Source organism: Rhinatrema bivittatum, chromosome 11 (assembly GCF_901001135.1).
Source record: "Rhinatrema bivittatum chromosome 11, aRhiBiv1.1, whole genome shotgun sequence".
NCBI classification, from domain to species: domain Eukaryota; kingdom Metazoa; phylum Chordata; class Amphibia; order Gymnophiona; family Rhinatrematidae; genus Rhinatrema; species Rhinatrema bivittatum.
Window position 1 is genome coordinate 18,334,026 of NC_042625.1, and position 22,619 is coordinate 18,356,644.

Here is a 22,619-nt window from a genome sequence, read left to right on the forward strand (position 1 = left end):
TTTTCAGGGAAAAGTCAGAAAATGTTTTAGCCATTGCTGATGTAAGATCCCATAGGGAACCTAGAGTAACCACCGTGGGTTTCTGTGATGCCAAAATTACTCCGGGAATACAGGGGGAATCAAATTCAGGCCTCTCACCTCCTCCTATTGCTTGATCCTTCACCCCTTCCAGATCTAAAATGCCGGAGTTGCTCCCATCGGTTCTCAAGGAGCTCAACACGGAGTCGGCCACTGACACAGCTCAGCATGGACTCCAACTTCGGAGTTCCAGCCAGAGCGCGGCATCATGGCCACCTGTGCAGCCGGCGGTGGACGATCATCCTGGGGGCTTAGAGAGACTTCTTCCAAGGTCAGGGCAGGCCCTCCTCCATCCGTCTCGACTGCCAGAACTCTAGCCCCGATTTTCAAAGTCGTCCCGGCGCACTGCAAGATCGTTTTCTGCCCAACAGGGATCATGGGGCTTGAGGGGTAGGTCCTCACTCTCCCTTTCCTCTTCAGAGGCATTGGAAATCCAGATTTAAGAAAGGTTTTCTAGTAATCATGGGAGCGAACAGAGCAGTGCAGCCGTTCAAGTCGCCATCTTGGCTCCTCCCCAGGCCAGCACTCTTTAACAGATTTTTTGGCATGCTTAGGACACATATGGAGGGCAGTGATAGGAAAAGGTTGAGAGGTCAGATAATGGAAATGGGAGGGGGCAGTCAGTTTGAAAGGAGCTAGCATATGGGAATTTAGATCTTCGTCTACATGAAATAGAAGAATCTCTCAACTAGATAGCAAATTGGTCTATCGGCCATCATTTACTATGTGAATTTACTCAAAAAATCAAAAAACCCCAAAATGGACACTTTGGACATGCTGTTGTTTGAGACCTATGATTAAATCTATCATAGCAGATGAGTTCCAACAATGACTTGTTATGCAAAAGTTACAATGCCATTTTGTGCATGCTCAGCTATGTCTTTGTGAAGGTCTCTTTAATCATCTTATTTCATTACTGGCAATTGGTGGTTGTTTTTTGTTATACTTTGTAAATGTACAACAGACAGTGAGCATAAACAAAGCAAATTCCTGGTCTGGATTTATGGTACTTTACCAGCTAAATATCTGAAGCACTCAGCATTCAATGTTCACACTCAGCTTTCACAGTATAAAATTTTATGGGAGAAAAAAATGTTGTTTGTAGCAATTTGATTTTATGGTAGGTGCTCTGATTTCATCTGTTCTTGAATGAGCCCTGTGTCAGATAAAGATTGGTAACTGCTGCACTGGAACACTGCTGTTTTCTGGTTGTTGCTTGTAAGGCAGTATTGTACATCTGCCCACAGGCAGAATGTTTAAACGATCATCTCATTTACCAAATTAGATTATGAGCAGGAAATTAATATGTGAGCACTTCTCTCACCAGGTATGACCTTTTTCTGATTGCAGTTTGGCAACATGACCTCATTTTGCTTTACGGTATCTAACAACCCACTCAATTCCAAACCTAGATGCTCGTCGCCCAACCAAGATCTTACGTGGACTTTCTTCTGAGCTCCTGCTGCTATTTTTAAGGCTAGAGCATGTTAAGTACCAGGGGAAATCGTTTGAGAAATGTACAGGAAGTTTCCTTCAAATTGATAAGTAGTTGTACTTAATGGTTACTCAAAAAGCACCAATGGTGACCCTAACAGAGTGGTAACTCAACTCAGGGTGAATTGCTGAATCATCATAGAACATTGCCCCATGTGTACCAATGACTTCTGACTACGGAAATCTTTCTCCAATACATCCCAATGTTTGAAAACTCCTTTGAGAGGGCTTTGGTGACAGCAATACAGAGCTATCTCAACATCTATTGAAATGAATTGGAGTCGGTGGATTTTTAGAGAGAAAGTAAGAAATATATGGGAGTCCATATTCAGCAGTATTTAGCTATATAACTCACAAAGGACACTTTATCTGCATACATTTTAGCCAGAAAACTCATTATTCAGCTAAAATTTAGCCAGCTAACATAGGAGCTTTCTGGGGAGAAATTAATTTAGGTGGCTGCCTTGTCCGGCTATCTCTAATAAAGTTACTAGTTATCTGTAAGATAGTTGGGTATATTAAAAGAAATGGCTTCACCACTGAATATGCTGCCAAAGTTAGCCAGATATGTTCATTCTGCTTACATGCAAACTGGCCAGTCGCTGAATATTACCCCCATGGTATTTTGGGCTAGATAATGGTAACTTTGCTCTCCTCACAATTTCACCCTTTCTCCGTCACTGTCTCATTTATTGGACTGGAAATGGAGAGGTAAACAGAGCTTGGAATTTACCGTGGTAGGGAGGGGCAGGGGATTATGGGTGAAGCAGTGAGATGGGAACAAATGTTGTGATATAGGTAAGCGTAGACTGATTTGTATCTGAATTTGCTTGATGATGTTGTACTCTGTTCTGTGGCTCATTGTTTCAAAGCAAAACTAATAAATATGTTTATGAAAAAGCAAAACAAAAACAAAGGAGGTTTCATGATGTATAATTTAAGTAATTAAAAATGACAGGGGGTAGATTTTATTGTGAGAGAAAACCATTTGGAAATGGGTGCTCACTAAAACTGCTTTAAAAGACAACAGCAGAGAAGTGTGTAGATAAGATAACATTTATTTTGTGGGTTTGGATTCTTTGTAAGTTCTAGTACCATTTTTTTTTTCAGCCAATAAAATAATCATTAACAGATATGGTCACGAATGACCCGTCCTGGCCACAGAGTTCCCATCTTCGGACATCTTCACACCTGAAGAAGGGAGCTATGGCATCTGAAAAGCTCATCTACAATATTATGGGCCGGATTTTAAAAGATTTACGCACATGACCGGGTCTTACGCTTGCGTGTAAAGCCCCAGGACACGTGTAAATCTGGGGCTTCTAAAAAGGGGCGGGGCGGTCCAGGAGCGGGGTGGGGCCAGAGGCCTCCGACAGAGCGGCCATTGCAGCTGAGCTGGACGATCGGGTGCCAGTAGGCTTCCGCAACTTGCGTCTGCCCAGAGGGGGTTAGAGTAGGGCTAGGGGAGGAAAGGTTAGGGGGGAGGGAACGGGGGAAGGTAGCGCGGCTCAACGCACGCAAGGTGCACGATTGCGCCATCCCCTTGCGCGCGCCGACTCCTGATTTTATAACTTGCGCGCGCAGGTTATAAAATCAGGTGTGCATGTACATGTAGGCTGCGCGCGCTCCTTTTAAAATCTACCCCTATATTTGGATAATTCTTAGGCTGGTCCAAGAAAACCCCCCCCTTTTTTTTTTTAAATCTCAGGATGCTCCATACATCATAGATGTTTACCAGACAAAGACGGCGCATGGGTGCACACATGTGTACGTTTGCGGCTCGCGCCCATCGATGCAGCTATTTTATAACATGCGGGTATATATGCGCACGTTATTGAATAAGGAGTGCATGTGCATGTGTGAGCAATTTTAAGTGGGCGCTCACGTGGGCGCGCAAATCCCGCTTCCACCGCGTAAGTGGGGGATTTCCAAAAGGGCCCGCGTCCACACCTTTGCTAATTTCACCAGTTTGCTCCCTTTTCACCCAGGCAAGGGATAGGACATCCAAACCCCCCCCTAGTTTAATAGCCTCTCTTTCCCCCTGTTAGCCCCAACCCTTAAAATCCTGCTGACTACCCTAGAATATCTTATTTTATTACTTACACGCCATCCATAGCAGTAGTAAAGTTATGTGATAGGGGACACTGGCACGCGCCTGTGCACGTAACATTACGTGCACATCTCTTGGCCTTCCCCCAACATGCCCATGCCCCGCCCCAACCACACCCACACCCCGCCCCCTTTTCAAAACTTTGACTTGTGCGCGTGGCGGGAGATTCGCGTGTACACGGGCGGCTTTTAAAATCCACTCAGCACACTCAGGCCCGACTTGTGCACGTAGCTCCCGGTTTTTAACACACACAGGACTTTTTAAAATTCGCCTTAAAACAAAGGCAAAACAATGCGGATTAGCATCGATCTCTGTAGATCCTGTGCGGATGTTAATAATGTACCAGGGAATATATTTAAACAAAAAAAAAATCTCTTTTCAATGTGCATTAGCGAATGAATAACGTCCGCAGGGATCCGTGGAGATCTTTGTGCAAATGTATAAAATGAGTTCCTCTTATCACATGACTCTTTCTTTTTCTATATTAATTTTGTACATTAATTATTTACCTTACCTTTGGATGAAAATCCATAATGACTTGATCATCCCAGATTAAATTTTCACCATGCCCTTCATTAAATTGTGTTTGATTTTCTTTTTTTTGTAGGCGTTGTAGTGCAATGGAAGTTAGAAGAACCTGCCTTTTGTAGCGCTGTGGCTGCTCGAGCACCCCCAGTATTGAATGAACTCCTTCACTGTCCCTGAAGGAGGGATACTTTTGTGTTAAGTTTTAACACCCCCAAACATTTTGAATAGTTGCCTCCTATATTATCCTGGAAATACTGCTAAACGTATTGCATGTTTAATGCAGGGTTTCCAAACCTGTCCCGACCAGTTGGGTTTTCAGGATATCCCCGAATGAATATGCATGCGATATATTTATAAAAGAAAGTAATAAAGAAAAGAAAAATCTAGAGGATGTCCCCCTTCTCAAATGACCAAGTACGCACATCACTGGAATAACCGCACTATAGTCACACTGTGACACTGTCACTATTATTGATATCCCCCTCACCAGTAATTGTTTCGGGGCGGGGCTGGTGCTGACCAACCATGGAACGACTTTCTTTCCTTCTACCAATTAGAAGGAAGCAGCACTCCCATTGCTCTTTGTGTTAGGCTTGTAATATTTTACTTTTTTTCAACCAGGATTTTGCTTTTTTGGAAGGATGTAATAGGAAGTGTTTTGTTTATAGTGAGTGTAACTAAACTCTGGACATGTGAGTCTAAATATAGGCTTGAAGCGCTGGGCAGCATAAAATAAGTCAACTCCGGTTCAAGTGTGGGCTGGACACTTGTTTATTTTAATACAGCACAAGGGCCACATCTCTGCTAGAGGGACGCCTCCTCTCATTTGGCAGAAAATGTGCTTTAAAACTTGGCCATGTTCTCTCCCCTGAACAAAGAAAAAGTAAACTTTCTCCCATGCATTTCAGAGAGAGATTAAGACAATTTTTTTTTCACTCATATCAGCATGATAACAACTTTCAAAGTCTGAAATATATGAAATAAACAGTTACACACTCCAAACAAGAGTCCAGACCAGTGAAAGGTCAGACCTGGACACAATATGAATTCCCTCGACTAAGCATTTCAGCGTTCGGATGCAGACACAGAATAAGTGCTTCCAGTCATGAGGACTGACAGACTATGGATTCTGATTAGCTGAAATGTCACACAGCCCTGCTAAACCCCAAACCCCATTATTATGCCGCAGACCTCCGCTGAACACTCAGTCCGACTCACCACAGCCAAAAACCTCACTTGTTTTGATTTGCCAAATTCTGAACTGGAACAGCGGTGGTGCATCTGCTGAGCATCAGCTGTCAAAGCTCAGGAATGGCGCTTCAACTTTCTTGCTGGGAGCTGGGAGCGTGATGGTAATCAGAGGCATCCTGTGGGCCTCTAGGGATCAGTGAAGCTGCAGAGCAGGGACCACAGCAGCTGCAGTGAGTTGCCAGTGTAAAAAAAGGCTTAAAAACATGGCTTTTCAAAAAAGCATTTCTCAGTGAGGTAGCGGAATAACAACACATACACAAAGCAGGAAGTCACCAAGAAAAAGCAGAATTGCTTATTTTTTATTATTTTCTCACAATTAAGTACTAAATTAGAAAGACAGTTAATCGTAAATGGTAACCACACCCATTCCCCATTTAGAGTATATTATTGAACTATGTAACCGTATAATAATGGCACCCTATGGATAATTGAGAAACCACATATTTGTGCCTAACTGTAAACCGTTGTGATGGTGCTCCACTATACAACCGTATAGAAAAGTTTTAAATAAATAAATAAATAAATCCGGGGAGCTGCCAAGGACCACCCCCTCATTTCATATGAGGGCACCATAGATATAGGTTGTTACGGGAGTCTCTGTTTAGTGGACCCTTGGGCCGACCTGCTGGAGACTGGGAAAGGTGTTCAAACGTCTCTAGTGTACCACAGGCCGGGAGGCAGATGTTCAGGCAGGACGTAGATGCTCTTCACCCTGGAAGCTGGTGCTCCCCCGGGAGGAGCCCGTAGGGGCCCAGCCGCTGGGACTTAGGCAGTAGTGGATCAGGACTGGGAACTGGATCCAGACTAGGACAGTAGATCAGTACTGTAATGGGGCTCGGGTACTGGAACCAGGCAGGAACTGTAGCAAGTAAACAGGAACCAGGCAGGTACTGTAGCAAGTAAACAGGAACCAGGCAGGTACTGTAGCAGGAACGGAGCGATTAGTAAAGCAGAACGCTCCGGGGCACGACGCAACAGGGATCCGGTAGGTAAGCCCGTTGCAAGGCAAAGACTGGGTGACCGCGGCCGGCTTATCAAGGCCGCGGTGTCTGACGTCAGGAATTGGGCGGAGTCACCACTGGCGGGAAACGGCCTAGAAAAGCGCCCAAGTGGTGCGCGCACCTAGAGACAGGGTGTCCATGGAAGGCTTGCCAGTGGTGCGGCCCTCGCCGAGACACCGCCGAACAGGACAGGAACTAGGCCAGTGAAAGCGGGAACAGGGCCAGAAAGCTGGCCTGGTCGCGGCACTCGCGGCCAGAACCACAACATAGGTTTTGACAGCATTTTGATTTTATCAAATCGGTCACCTAGGGTTACTCATTTTGATATTGAAATTTTATAAATAAAAAATATGTTGTGCACATTGGATATTATATAGTCCAACTGAAAGTCTGAAATGCACTTTTATTTCTTTAGCATGATCATGAAGTTACTATACTAGAGTAATACAAAATTCTGAGTGCTCAAAGCTTGTTTTTTGTTTTTGTCTAAAAATAAAATAAATATTAAAGAAGACTGAAAATTTAAGATGAAATCCATTTTATTTACTTTTTAAATTGGATCCTTAGGATATTATGGTGGAAAATTCAGTAAACACTAGTTCTGTTGATCATCCATGCACTGTTGTGCAGTTACGGTACAGCTTTCACTATTAGTACATAAGGGAAAATGCAACCCACTTGCTTCTGCTACTATTATCAACAGTAATACAGTATTTGAGTTGGGCACCCAGTAGTTTCAGAAGGAGAAATATAACGTTTCGTAATCCGCTATCCACTGGAAAAATGTGGCTGCCGTCTGCTGGCTGTGGAAAATGAATGGAGCAGATCTTTCCCAACATTGCGCTGGGAATCTCCTGCAGGCAATACTGGCAGCACTTTTTCACGAAGCTGCCCCACGGCAAAGTGCACGGATATATTTCTGCACGCTGGTGCCTTCAGCTAATTTTTAAAGAGAAACTATCTGCGTGTATTTTTGCTCCTGCTATTTGTGTGCCTTGGGACTTCAGGGTAGAAACACCGCGCATATATTATTGAAAATGAAATTCTACCTGTGTGACACTTTCTCTGCTGACTCAAACGTGCCCCCGAGAATGCCTCCTTAAAAAACCCGCTAAAGACTGCCACGCAGTCAAACTGTGCAGCTTTGTTTATCCACTCTGCCTGATGCCAAGTCTTCAAACCCAGGCAGGTGCCTAGATCCCTGCTTAGATCCCTTGTGGAAACTGCCTGCTAAGTGCTTATTTTTAGTCCACAAGGTCCTTGTGCGGTGCTAGCGTAATCGCAATTAATAAAGCAGACAAAGCTTCAGGGCTATATTTTGAGCCTGTGTTGGAATCTTTTAAATGGGAAGAGTCAGCAGTTCACAAGGCAGTGCCCAATGACAAAATGGTTTGAACGGTGACTGAAGATATCACAATATGCTGTGCCTTTTTTTTTTTCTTATTGTGCCTTTTTGTAAACCGTTGTGATGGTGAATTAACTTAACGACGGTATAGAAGAAGTTTAAAATAAATAAATAAACACTTCCGCATGGGCAATAAAAATTGATTAAATTATAACCTCTCTCTAAATGTGCTTAAAAGCCATATTTGGTGGCGAGGGGTGCTGATCCGATCACTCTATTTTGATATTGTAATACCCTCCACGGATTACTGTAAAGCATTTGTTGTGCTCCCCCTGAAGGCATGAGACCATCACATATGTGTGTACTTGGCTCTTGACGTGTGCATCCTGTTGTGTTGTGGCACTATGCAGGCCGACCATGATACTTAAGGGCCTGTGGATGGTACATAGCTCTTTTGTGACATACCAGCATGCCACGGTATTTTCTTAGAGTAGCTTTTCTGCTTACTGCTGTGAAATATCGTCTTGTGATACTTATGTGTGGTAACAGTATAAGCAAACTGACAATTTTATGCAGCGTGCTGCAAAGTATACTGACATGTCCTCAATAGCATGCACTAGAATTTGTGATCCCATCTCATCATGTTACACCATGGAAATTCGATAAACAAAGGTGTTTGCAATTTATACCTCTTATTTCTGAAACTGCCATGACAATAAGCAGAGAAATGTTTACATGTTATCAACAAAATCTACAACTATTTTTACTTAATACCATGTCACTTCTAGGTTAGATCACTTCCATATACTTAAAGCAATTCTTGACTCTCAGCATCACAGCACAAAAGGATTAAAGCCTCACTAACCAGGCAGAAGATTGGCCCCAGGGACCACTTCCCCGCACAGCATGGATGTTTATGGAGGAGGTAAGCAAAAGCGGTTAGGAACATGGAACGACTTCCATGTGAGGAGAGACTAAAAAAAAAAAAAAATCTGGAATGCTTCAGCTTGGGAAAATGATAAGAGGTTAAAGCTGTGCAAATCTCTTTACAAGGTGCAGTGATTCCATGAAAAGCCTGAGAGCTTAACTTGGTTACATCAAACTTTCTGATAGAAAAGCCATGCTTCCTGTCAAACAGAAACCAGGCTGAAACTCACCTGATTCAAGAGAGACTTCAGACTGTCCAGGCATCTCTAACAAAAGTATTTAAATTATTCTGCAATTTGTGGAGAAAGCAACTAGGGGATTTAAGGTTCACTACACATCCAACGCAAGGCCTAGGGGACAACCTACTGCTACTTAATACTTCAATAGCATTACTCAACACACGCAGCACTGTATAAAAACATATAAGAGACAGGCCCTTCCCTGTAGAACTTACAATCTAATCAAGACAGATGTATAGGGCAAAAGATTTTTGGAATTTCATTTATTAAGACAATGGTTAAAAATGAATGAGGCTGTAAACGAGATAATCATGGGTTAAGATTTAAGAGCAGCCTCAAAAAGATGGGTTTTTAGTTGGAATTTAAATAAGGTAACTAAGGGAGCATGATGCACTAGCTCAGGAAGTCTATTCCAAGCATCTGATGCAGCCAAATGGAAAGCACAGAGTTGGGAACTGGCAGTGGAGGAGAAGGGCATAGATAGTGACTTCCTGATGAGCAGAGGGGTTTAGAGAAATAAGAGAGGTGCAGAGTGAAGGCTTTTGTAGCTGAGTAAGAGGAGCTTGAACTGTGTGCTGGAATGGATACAGAGCCAATGTAGTGACTTGAATAAAGGGGTTATATGGATGTAGTGACTTTGGCGAAAGATAAGTCGTGCAGCTGAATTATGGATAGGTTTTAGTGGAGAGAGTGAGAGAGCTCATTGGAAGACCTGTGAGGAGCAAAGGGCCGGCGCTTCCATTAGGTGAACTAGGCAATGGCCTAGAGTGCCAGCAATTGGGGGGCAGCAAATAGCAGCTATATGGGCTGTGAGCGGAGCCCATACTGCTCACAACCAAAAATAGGCCCAGCAGGTCGAGAGTGGAGCCCATCCCTCTCGCAGCTAGGATTAGCAGATAGGGCAGAGCCCATCCTGCCCGCAGCAGAAGACAGAAGCCTGGCAAGAGCTGCCGGCAGAGCCCATCCTGCCCCAGCAAAAGACTGGCCTGGGAATGGTTGCAGATAGGCCAGGGAGAGCTGGGGGTGGAGGCTTTACAGCCTGTAAAATGAAGAAGCCGAGGCCCAGAATGAGAAACCAAGAGAGAGATTGGAAGAGTACCTCTGTGTGTGTGTGTGTGTGTGTGTACATGTGTGTGGGAATAAGAAGGATGCCTCTGTGTGTGTGTGTGTGTGTGTGTGTGTGAGAGAGAGAAAAAAAGAGAAGGAGCTTTGTGTGATAGGGTGTGTATGAGTGACAGATTGGGTGCATGTGTGTACGTGACAGAGGGGTGTGTGTGTGTTTGTTCAAGAGCAGAGTGTCTGTGTGAGGGGAGTATATGAAAGAGAGAGACAGAGGGTGTGTGTTTGAGAGAGGAAACCTCTTTGAAAGACTGGGTATGTGTGAGTGAGAGGCATTGTGTGTGTAAGAGAGAGCAAGGGTGCATGTGTGAGTGAGAGAGGGAGGGAACCTGTCTGAGGATGTGTGTGTGTGCGTGTCAGTGAGACAAAGAACCTGTGGGGCAGATTTTAAAAGCCCTATGCGCGTAAATCCAGTTGGATTTACGCGCGCAGGGGGGGTTACGCGGGCCGAGCCTATTTTGCATAGGCCCGGCGAAGCGAGCAAGCCCTGGGATTCACGTATGTCCCGGGGCTTGAAAAAAGGGGAGGGGCATGGGCGGTCCGGGGCGGGAGCGTGGTCAGAGGCCTTCGTAGGGCCACTCAGCCGGCGCGCACAACCTATGCCTGCCCAGAGGTAGGTGCAACTTGTAAAACAAAGGTGAGGGGGGGTTTAGGTAGGGCTGGGGGTGGAAGGAAAGTTCCCTCCGAGGCCGCTCCTATTTCGGAGCCACCTCGGAGGGAACGGGGAAAGCCATCGGGGCTCCCCTGGGGCTCGGTGCACGCAAGGTGCACAAGTGTGCACCCCCTTGTGCCCGCCAACCATGGATTTTATAACACACGCGTGGCTGCGCGCGCATGTTATAAAATTGAGCGTACATTTGTGCGTGCCGGGTTGCACGCACAAATGTACGCCCACGCATAGGTACTAAAATCTGGCCCAGTGTTTATATGTAAAAGAGAGTGGGGGGCCTGTCTGAGTGAATGAGGGTGTATATGTGAGGGAGAGAAGGTAGGGGTGTGTGTGTGTGTGTGTGTGTGTGTGCACATAAGAGAGAGAGTGTGTTTGTGTGTGAGAGAACAAATGTGTGGGTGGGTGTGTATATGAGAGAGAAAGGAGAAAGTTGGTGTGCAACAACCCCCGCCCCCACCACCCCATCAGCTAATCCATGACAATCTCAGGACATCTGGAAATCAAAAGTTCCCAGGTAGAGTGAGTGCTTCATTTTATACCCTTGATAATTTTAATCATTAGGTATTAATATTTGATGTGTGTGCTGTCTTTCAGTATATTTTTGGGGGGTTGGAACATTTTACTATTGTGTTATATTTCTTGATATTATTTTTTGATATTTTATGAAGAATGGCAATGCTTCTATTTTCCCATTGTTGTGCTGCATACAGAGTCTAGTGTTGTGCTTTCTAGTTCAGTTTTTGTCTGCACATTTTTAATTTATGGTCTCTTTATTCTGTATTTGGTGAGGATTTGTCTGTGTTCTGCATGCATGATCGCATTTGAGGCATTCTGCTAGTGTGTAGTTTCTGTGTGGGGGGTTTTATAGTAGCTAGGAATGTTCTGTTTTCTAATAAGAGGTGTATTGGTGTTTTAGGGCCTGGTTTAATATTTACAGCATTGCCTTTTCATAGGTAGGGTTGTTACTATTTGAATGCTAGCAGTTAGTGCTGTTTTGATATGGGAAGTTTACTATATTGTAATTGTAATCCACTTTACTCATGGCTGAGTGCCAAGCCTACACCCAATGCACGTTACTATAGGCCTAATACCATATGGGTTCTAAGTGTATTTTTTGCCTTTTAGCAGGGTTTTCTTGTTGACATACAATACATATAATATATTTACTCGTACAGCTGTAAGTGATATTTTTATCTCAGAAAACTGTACTTTGAATGTCCTTTTTCATGTAAAATCTGTTATTATAAATGCATAATTTTTACTTGTGGGCTGGGGCCTGGGGCACCTTGCACCAGCCCTAGAGGAGCAGGTTGCAATAATCTATGAAGGAGGGGATGAGAAACTGGGTAAGAGTTCCAGTAATGTATTCAGAAAGGAAGGGACAGATTTTGGTGATGTAATAGAGAAAGAAATGGCACATTTTAGCAGTATAAGGATATGTGTAAGGAGAGGAGTTGAAGATGACTCCAAGTTCATGGATTGAGGGGACTTGGAGTCTGACCATGTTATCGATAGAAACAGAGAAACGAGGAAGTGGGCTTAAGGGGGAAAGATAAGGAGCTCTGTCTTGGCCATGTTTAATTTAAGGTCGAGGTAGGACATCCAAGCAGCAATGTCAGACAAGCAGGTTGAGATCTGGGACTGGATTCCTAATTAAATTTCTGAGGTAAATCTGGAAATCATCAGCATAAAGATGGTATTGAAAGCCATGAGAAGAAGTCAGAGCACCAAGTGAATTAATAAACAGAGAGAAAAGAGGGCTCAGGACAGAATACTGAGGCACATCAATTGATAGTGGGCTGGCAGTAGAACAGGATTCACCAGAGGAAACATTAAGGGGCGGATTTTAAGAGCCCTGCTCGCCTAAATCCGCCCAAATCCTGGCGGATTTAGGAGAGCAGGGCCCTGCGCGCCGGTGAGCCTATTTTACATAGGCCTACCGGCGCGCGCAGAGCCCCGGGACTCGCGTAAGTCCCGGGGTTTTCGGAGGGGGCGTGTCGGGGGCGGGGCCGAGCGCCGTGCCGTTTTCGGGGCGTGTCGGCTTTGGGGGCGGGCCCGGGGGCGTGGTTACGGCCCGGGGCGGTCCGGGGGCGTGGCCGCGCCCTCCGTACCTGCCCCCAGGTCGCGTCCCGGCGCGCTAGCGGCCCGCTGGCGCGCGGGGATTTACGCCTCCCTCTGGGAGGCGTAAATCCCCCGACAAAGGTAAGGATGGGGTTTAGACAGGGCCGGGCGGGTGGGTTAGGTAGGGGAAGGGAGGGGAAGGTGAGGGGAGGGCAAAAGAAAGTTCCCTCCGAGGCCGCTCCGATTTCGGAGCGGCCTCGGAGGGAATGGAGGTAGGCTGCGCGGCTCGGCGCGCGCCGGCTATACAGAATCCATAGCCTTGCGCGCGCCGATCCCGGATTTTAGCGGATACACGCGGCTCCGCGCGTATCTACTAAAATCCAGCGTACTTTTGCTTGCGCCTGATGCGCCAGCAAAAGTAGGCCAAATCGCGCGGTTTGAAAATCTACCCCTAAAAGTGCAATGGGAGAGGTAAGAAGAGAACCAAGACAGGACAAAGTACTGAAATCCAGATGAGGACAGAATATCAAGGAGTAGGTGGTCAACAATGTCAAAAGCAACAGATAGATCAAGGAGGAGAAGAACTGAGAAAAGGCCTTTGGTTTTAGCCATAAACAGGCCATTGGAGACTTTGGCAAGGGCTGTTTCTCTGGAATGTAGAGAGCAAAAGCCAGACTGAAGTGGATCAAGTATGGCTTGAGATGAAAAAGTCAAGATAATGATGGTAAACAACCAATAAAAGTATCAGGCAGGTAGTTTAAAATGAACCACAGGAAGCAGATTTTCACACAATGCATCTTACCCTGTCACAGGACACTGAGGAATCAAATCATATTCAGTAGATGGTTTATAAAAGGGATTCACTACATATATGCAGATTAGACCAATTATAGGCTTTTTATCCTGTCAGGAATGTCATGTCAAATGTAATGCATCCTTGAGCCATAAGTACTAAAAACGTAGTAACATAGTAATGATGGCAGAAAAGGACCAGTTGGTCCAATCCAGTCTGCCCAGCAGTATCTGCTAGAGATGTGAATCGTGTCCTCGATCGTCTTAACGATCGATTTCGGCTGGGAGGGGGAGGGAATCGTATTGTTGCCGTTTGGGTGTTTAAAGTATCGTGAAAATCGTTAGAATCGTGAGCCGGCACACTAAAACACCATAAAACCCACCCCTGACCCTTTAAATTAAATCCCCCACTCTCCCGAACCCCCCCCAAATGCCTTAAATTACCTGGGGGTCCAGCGGGGGTCTGGAACGGCCTCCTGAAATCGAATCATGTTGTCTTCAGCCGGCGCCATTTTTTGCCGCGAAAAATGGCGCCGGCTGAAGACAACACGATTCGATTTCAGGAGGCCGTTCCGGACCCCCGCTGGACCCCCAGGTAATTTAAGGCATTGGGGGGGGGGGTTCGGGAGGGTGGGGGATTTAATTTAAAGGGTCGGGGGTGGGTTTTAGGGTGTTTTAGTGTGCCGGTTTTCCCGCCCTCCCCCTTCCCCTCCCCCTTCCCCCGATTTACGATTTTTTGACGATAAATCGGGGGAATTGTTATTGTATTGTGGCCCTAATGATTTTTGACGATTTAAAATATATCGGACGATATTTTAAATCGTCAAAAAACGATTCACATCCCTAGTATCTGCTGCACCGTGCAGGTTATCCCCAGGCCTTATGATAAGGGTAGTAATATTTACAATCAAAACCAAATGACTGTCAAACCCATAACTAATTACTGCTACCAACATTTTTACCAGGTGAGCAGCCTCCTTGATATTTCAGACAAAGCTGCTTGATGTGCTTTGCTTTTGGGCTTGGCCATAGAAGCTTTCTGTGCTTTTTCCCTAATGTCTGCATATCAGTACCCCAGACTGTGAAAGTTGGTTGTTTAAATCCTTTTCCCTTCCCCCGCCCCACAGTGCTGTCAAAGCAGAGAATTGCATCAAAAGTATCTTATTGGTTAAGGACAGTAATCCCTACGCCTTTTTTAAGTGTAGTAATTGCCACTCCGTGCAGGTTACCCCCATGTGGGATGGCAGTAGAGGAGGTTTCGCTACAGGAAACACTAGAAATGTAATGCAAAAGTCAAGAAGAGAACCAAGACAGGGCAAAGTCTGGAAATCCAAGTGAGGACAGAGAAACTGTAAGTGGATGGACGGATCTACACATGGCCTTCTAAGCCTTCCGTGCTTGCCATCGTCAGAGACAGAAAGCAGGACTGGATGATTTGTTTGCCAATTCCTCTGTTCAGTCTCTGGGATTTTGACATGGGATAGAGCTGCTTCTTTGCATCACTGGGATACTTTTTTGCTAGTCATGATATTTGTCTATGTGCATATGAATGTACAATTATAAATACTAACTCAGAACATTCACCAGTAAGCCCTCTACATTTTTACAATTGCAAAGGCTGAAACCCCTCCCCCTACCCCCACTCAAGGAGTTCCCCAAGATAACTTTCAAAAAGTCCATTTTTACAAATAAAACTGCATTTTACGTGTGTAAATGCTTTTGAAAATTAACCCCATCATGCATATTTATAAAAAAAGCATGAAATACAAGTATTTATATAATATTATCTTCTGTAGCGAATAGATTTTGTATTTGTATGTTCAACTCCTAAAAGCCGATGCCTTTTAAAATGTTTTATGTTATATTTCTATACCACCTTCTTAATAGATAAAATCCAAAGCAGTTTACAACAAGCTTAAGACAAGTTTAAAAAAATACCATCATGGTGACATTAACCAAATTATTTTCTAACCAAACTCATCGAAACTAAAAATATACTAATATAAATATGGAATAAAATACAATATGAATCATATAAGAATAGATAAACAATGAAAAGCAAGAAGTCAAGGGATCCCCCAAAAGAAATCTTTTCAAATTCATTTTTCCTGAAAAAGAAATCTTTCAAGTCTATTGACTCAGAACAGCCATCCAATAATCACAGTAACTTGAGTCTTTCACCTATAGGTGCCTGCATGACATCATATATTAAATACAGCGGAAAATATAGTCAGAATTTAATTATAGTAACATAGTAATTATTGGGCAGATAAAAAACAAATAGCACAGTGAACACAAAAAGCACTGTGTATTATGATATCTAAAAGAGAATAAAGGATTCAAGAATAAAACCCATCTAGAAATTTGTTGGAATATGTACTTTTTTTTCCCAAAAATATTACCATCTCAAAGGTTGTTGGATTTTTTGCGTGTTCTGCTTAATTGATAATATGAGTATCAGAAAGCACAATCTAAAGCAATGGGACTTGGTTTCAGTTATGAGGAATCCATTTTTCAAACAAGGTGTAAACTTTTTTACTACTCTTTCTTAATTTAATGTTCCTATCCTGTGGGTGCAAGCAATAGAAATAACCATGAAATCTATCATGGCAGCCCTTCAGCTTGGCTAAAAATAGCCGGCCTGATTCTCTAGAGCACAGCAACAAGTGCACCGAGAAAACACACATTGGAACCCCCCCAAAAAAGACCAGTTTAAATCAAATAAAACAACCCATTCCCACCATCCTCCAACCTAATACTGTCCAAATACTTTACCTTCTATATGCTGGGATTAAGGTAATAGAATACAATCCTATAGACAGGAGCTCTTCTCTAGGTAGCAGCTAAAGGATCCTACAAAGCAGAAAAAAAGCAGTGGTAGCAAGAGGAGAGAGAGGTATACAGACTCCTCCACTACCCTGACTGTCCCTCCCCCTCCCCCCACCCCCAGTTCTCCAGCATGATAGCAGCAGCTGAAGCAGTACAAGTCACTGCTATAAATATAGGCAAGCTCCAGGTCCCAGGCATGGGACTGACAGCTGAAGGGTGAGAAGCGAGATAGGCCGAAGAACTGTCCAACCATGAGGATAAAGGAAAGAAAGACAAGTGCTCATGATAGAATATTTTAGATAAGAAAACATTGATACTGGAACAATTTTAGATAATTTTCTCAATTGCTGAAAAGCATGGAAAAAAATATCTAAGCAATTAAATGAAGAATTGTTCCTGTTTGTCTTGAATCTTTTGTAGCAAATAGGTCTTTATTACCAGACAGTTTCACATTTACATGAAAGTGGATGACTTCTTGCTGCTTTTAAGGGAAGAAAGATTCATCAGCTATCCTTGCACCAGTTTGCAGTCTCCTGGCACAGAAATTGAAGGAATTGCATCAGGTTTCTATCAGCCACCCAGAGGTGCTATCCACTGACAGACAAGTGAAAATAGGGGCTCTCAATTTAAGAGTCACAAACCAGTTTGCTTTTCAGGATGGCCATGCTATGCAAATTAGTCTTGTTCATAGCCCACACATATGCAAATATGTCTGATGCATATTCATTACACCTGCCACAAGAAACACCTGTAGCACCAGAGTTAGAGCACTGTACTCCAGGAAGAGAAAATATCTTTTTTTTAATGAAAAAAATGATTTTCTTCATAACGTGAGACTTTGAACATGTCAAGGGAACTCTTGGGTGCTGCATTCCTCGTCCCTGCATCACTTGCTGTGTTCTAAAGCAGCGGTTCTCAACCGGTGCTTGGCGGCACACCAGTGTGTCGCCAAGCACCGGCAGGTGTGTCGCGCACTTCCTGGTCTCCCGCTCTTCCCTCCCTCTACTCACCCCAGAGAGACGCGCACAGTTCTTCAAGTAACACTGCTGCTGTTCCTGCCCGTGCTATCGGCACCTTCAAGCTCAGAGTGGAACGGCAGCAGTGTTGGTGGAAGCCAGCAACAGCAGCACGGCCTTTTCTTTGTCCCGCCCCTGCAGCCCGGAAGAGGAAATGATATTTACCAGGCACGCGGGAAGAAGAAAGGGCCATGCTGCCGCTGTCAAATTAATGTCCCAAGTCCCCGTCCCCCCCCCGGTAAAAGGTAGCAATCAGCTGTTTGTCTGTGCTGCGATCATTGCGACGCAGTGCAGTCAGCTGAGAATGTGGTCGTGGCAATTTCCTGCCGCGCAGCTGATTGAGAAATCCGTCGATTAGCTGCCTCGGGTCTGCGGCGTTTAACTTTTTTTTTTTTTTTTTTAATGGTCCCGCTGATGTCAGCAGGTTTAGGGCCTAAATCGTAAGCCCCCCCCCCCCCCCCCCCCAATGCTTTCTGCAGTTCTCCTCCCTCATCGTAGTAGCACTAGGCTCAGAGACTCATGGCCGCTCCAGCCCTTCCCCTCGGGAACACTTCCTGCCTCTCTTCAGGCTGCGATCAACTGGCTCCTGCCGATCAAAACGCAGCCTCTTCATACCGTGGGGAGCCTGTCATTGGTTTCCCGAGGCTCTGCACATCCACAGCCTACAGCCGCTATTCTCAGCCCCTCCTTCCTGCACCCTCCGTACCATGGGAACTTCCCCTGGCTCCTGTAGCTAGAATCGCGGCCTTTCTGCTCTTCGCCAGTCACTCACCCGTGCAACCAACAATGGCCCACATAGAGAGACGGTCACTGACTCCCGCAGCCCTTGCACATCATGGCTACTCGACGGATTTCCCAAATAGCCACATGGCAGGAAATCCCCGCGGCCACATTCTCAGCTGACTGCTCTGTGCTGCGATGATCACAGCACAGGCAAATAGCTGAGTGCTGCCTTCTTACCGCTGCGGGGCCGGAGGAGTCACCCCTGCTGCAGTTCTCAACTTGTCACAACTGCTTTAATAGCAGAATACCAGCTGCCTTGTAGAATAGCTGCCATGTGGGGTGGGGGTGAGTGAGAGAGACAGAGAGTGCCTGCATGTGTGTAAGTATGTGAGAGAATGTATGTGATTGACACTGTGTGTGTAAGAAAAAAAAATGTGTGAAAGCAAGAGTCTGCTTAGGGAGGTGACTGGTGTGTGTGTCAGAGAGAGATTGGTAAGGTAGGCGACTGGTGTATATGAGTGAATGAGATCAGTCGGGTGTGACTGGTGTGTGTGTGTGAGAGAAAGATTGGTTAGGGAGGTGACTGGTGTGTGTGTGTGTCAGAAAGTGTGTATGTGTGTGTGAGACAGACAAGTCATGGACCCTAAGGAAGAGGAACGTCAGAAAAGAGCTTCACCAGCCATTGCTGCTTCTGGTGTGTGCTAAGGCCTACAAGGGAAAGGAGTAGGAGAGGTGCCAGTGAGGGTAAGTAAAGGTGGCTTTTAAGTTTATCTTTCTTGATTGACTGCCATTTTAATTATTGGGTATTATGTGATTTGTCTGCTGTTTGAAATATTTTATTGGTGTTTAGGGAATTTTTAAAATAATTTTGTAAGTTTTTAATGATCAGATATTATTCTATTTATCAGCTGTTTTATATTTATTATTCTAGTTTTAGAATTATTATTTTATATTACTTGAGAAATGTATAAATAGAAATGTGGAGACAAAAACTGAATTGGAAACAGCAAGAAGCCAGACTGAGTGTATGCAGTGCAACAATGGGAAAACAAAATCATTAAATTGATGGTCACTTTATTCTGTATTTGGTGATGGTCTGTCTGTGTTCTGCGTGTGTGACCCAGGTAAAGGTATTCTGCAAGCTTGTAGTTTCTGTGTAGGGATCTATAACAGCTTGGCTTGTTCTGGTTTTCCTCATAGGAGGTGTATTGATGTTTAGGGCCTGGTTAAATATTTGTAATGTTGTCTTTTCATAGATAGGATTGTTACTGTTTGAATGAGTTCCATAATGCAGATGTAACTTTTTGCGCATTAGTTTGTGTACATTATTGCAGATCCTGGGAGTCTATTAGGTGCTATATTTCTGTTTCCATTTCTTCAGTTTTGCACTGCATGCAGAGTAGCTTTTTTGGATCTCCATTCCAGTTTGTCTCCATATTTGTAATTTGCGGTCTTTCTGTACTTGGTGAAGGTCGATTCTATGTGTGTGACCGATGTGAAGTATTTTACTAGCATGTAGGCATTTGTATCAATATTATTTGTTGTGTTTTCTCAATAGGACATGTATTGGTGGTAAATTATTGTTTTTTCATAAGGAGGGATATTGCACCTGGTAGGAGAGAGTGTTTACGTTGCTGTTACTGAGATGACACCAGAAATCTTTTTTGCATGGTAAATTGAAAGGGGAATGGCCTAGTTCTGGGGGGTCAGGGTGGATCCCGTAGATACAAAATATATGTTTACATTTAGCCCCGTGACGGTCATGTGTTCAGTGTGTCACGCATGTGACAACTATCTATCAGGTGTGTCCCGACCGAAAAAAGGTTGAGAACCACTGTTCTAAAGCATCATAAGCCTTCATTGACAGTTACTAGAAGAAATTCCTAATTGAATTCCTTTTTCCATCCAGCCCACCCCAACACTTTATAGCAAGAAACTTCCATGAAACTCACACACATGTGCTGTTGAGCCAGTAAGTATATCTGAGAGCTTGTCTTTCTGCATGCCCTTCCTTGTTATTCTCAGAAGTACTTGGGAAGTGTCTTGGAGTAATTTTTCTGCTGTTTAGTCTCAATGTTATATCTTGGAATGACAGCACAAAATAACTTGCAATTCTGAAACAAGGATCCCATAGCTGCACTAGGTTTAAGTTACTAACCTACTGAGACAATAAGTGAAATTGATAAATGCAGACTGAGAAATCTTAACAAGGGCCGTAAATGTCTGTGATCTGTAGTGTAGACCACATATATTTGCATATATGTGGTCTATGAACAAGGCTAATTTGCATAGCTTGGCCATCCTGAAAAGCAAACTGGTTTGTGACGCTTGAATTGAGAGCTCCTATCTTCGCTTGTCTGTCAGTGGATAGCACTTCCGGGTGGCTCATAGAAACCTGATGCCCACAGGCAATTCCTTCACTTTCTGTGCCAGGAGACTGCAAACTGGTGCAAGGATAGCTGATGAATCCTTCTTCCCTTAAAAGCAGCAAGAAGTCATCCACTTTCATGCAAATGTGAATCTGTTGCCCAACTGCTGGGAGTCCCTCCATCCCAGTGTGGATGTGAATGTTGCCTCCACAATGTGCACATCCCTGGCTGGTGCACAGCCTTTAAATTCAAGTGTAGTTAGTAAATCTTGTTTAAAATTGAAAACTGTTAGTCCTACCTAAATCATTTATTAACCCAGGACAAGCAGGATGCTAGTCCTCACATATGGGTGACGTCACCGATGGAGCCCTAGCATGGGAAATCTTTCTGTCAAAGTTTCTAGAAACTTTTGACTGGCCCTGTGAGGCCACTGAGCATGCCCAGCATGCCATGATATTCTCTGCCACAGGTGTCTCTCTTCAGTCTTTGCTTTTCCGCGCTGCTACAGGCATCACGGGACAGGAGCTGTTGCGAGTTATTCACAACCTTCTCTGACTAAAAAGTATTTTTTTTTTTTTCGAATATTCTCTCTCATAGCGGTCTCTCAGGGTTCCCTTTCACCGGCTGGTGAGTACCTCGGTCTCTATTTCCCATTGTTAAAAAAATTTTCTCACGAATTCCCATTCTCTCTCGACGGCCGTCGATACCAAAATGACTACGGGCTTCAAAAAATGCCCTATATGTAACAGAACCATGTCGATCACCGACCCACATCTCGAATGTGTTCTCTGTCTCGGTGAAAAGCACGATGTGAATACGTGTCCTAAATGCGCTGAAATGCCGGCGAAAGGGCGAAAGGCTAGGCAGGAAAAAATGGAACATTTGTTCCAACTACAACTGATTCCTTCCCCTTCAAAATCATCGAAGTCGTCTCCGGCCGGAGTGACTAAACGAGCTTTGCTTAAAAAAACTCGCCCGGACGGATCCAGTGATCATCCGTCCTCGCCATCGTCCACAGCATTGACAAAGTCAACTGACTAACTAAAGTCAAAGCATCGTCATCGTCGACCGTCATCATCTGCATCGACGTCCCAGGAGGAATCGACGGCAAAGCGGCCACGGACCCAGGAAATACCGGTCCCCTCAGCGCCTGGGCCTTTGCCTCCATCGATGGCAGATCCTCCGCAGACTTCTGCACAGGATCCATCATCGCAGCCTCCGCCACCGCTTACAACTGCTCTGGTTCCATCAGTTGTACAGCCGGAATTGTCTGATCTCATCAGGCAAGCGGTCATTCAGGCTTTAAAAGATCAAGCACCTCCGGCGATTCCGCCGATGCCACCAGCATCGATGCCAGTTGTATTACCGATGCCGGTGCCCTTTTTGGCACCGAGGACAACGATGGACTCGATCACTACGACACCGAGACTCATCACGTCATCGAAGTCCATCTTTGCCCAGATACCATCAGGCTCTTCGATGCCGGTCTCGATTCCAATGACGTCGAAGTCTTCCAGAACATTTCCACCGACAACTACATCGATGACAACCACTGCATCATCGAGGCAACCATCATCTGAGCCTCCTGAAGTACAGGATCTCGCATTCTATCGACGTCTTTTACAAAGATATCAAAATGTCATCGATAACCTGCCAACAACAAAGCCTCAGGACTCTTCAACTTTGTTTTCCTCCGATGATCCACAGCCAGGCCCTTCAGGCCTTCACTACCCTCCCAGATCTCCTCCAAGGTTTCCTTATAGGGATGACCCAGACGATTCGTGGGATGACCAGCAATCTGTAACGTCTTCTGAGGGATTCATGTCTGAACCTTCACCTCCAGACCAGAGAAAAACATCACCCCCAGAAGATTTATCTTTCTCCACATTCATACAGGATATGGCTGACTCCATTCCCTTCAAACTAACAGCAGAAGAAGATACCAGACAGCAAACTCTAGAAGTTCTTCAGTTTGTAGACCCACCTAAACAAGTGATGGCTTTTCCAATCCATGAGGTCCTCTTGGATCTTCAACGTCACATCTGGGAGCATCCATCTTCTGTCCCA

The 22,619-nt window shown here is 44.7% G+C and overlaps 1 protein-coding gene across 1 annotated transcript in view; it reads right to left on the reverse strand.

The window, feature by feature from the left end:
- MYO18B (myosin XVIIIB) overlaps window positions 1–16,542 on the reverse strand; it is an 815,563-nt gene extending 799,021 nt beyond the window's left edge. The window contains exon 1 of the mRNA XM_029619020.1: window positions 16,391–16,542. The gene's annotated coding sequence lies outside the window, so the exon portion shown is untranslated. The remainder of the gene's footprint in view (window positions 1–16,390) is intronic.
- Between the last annotated feature and the right edge of the window lie 6,077 nt (window positions 16,543–22,619).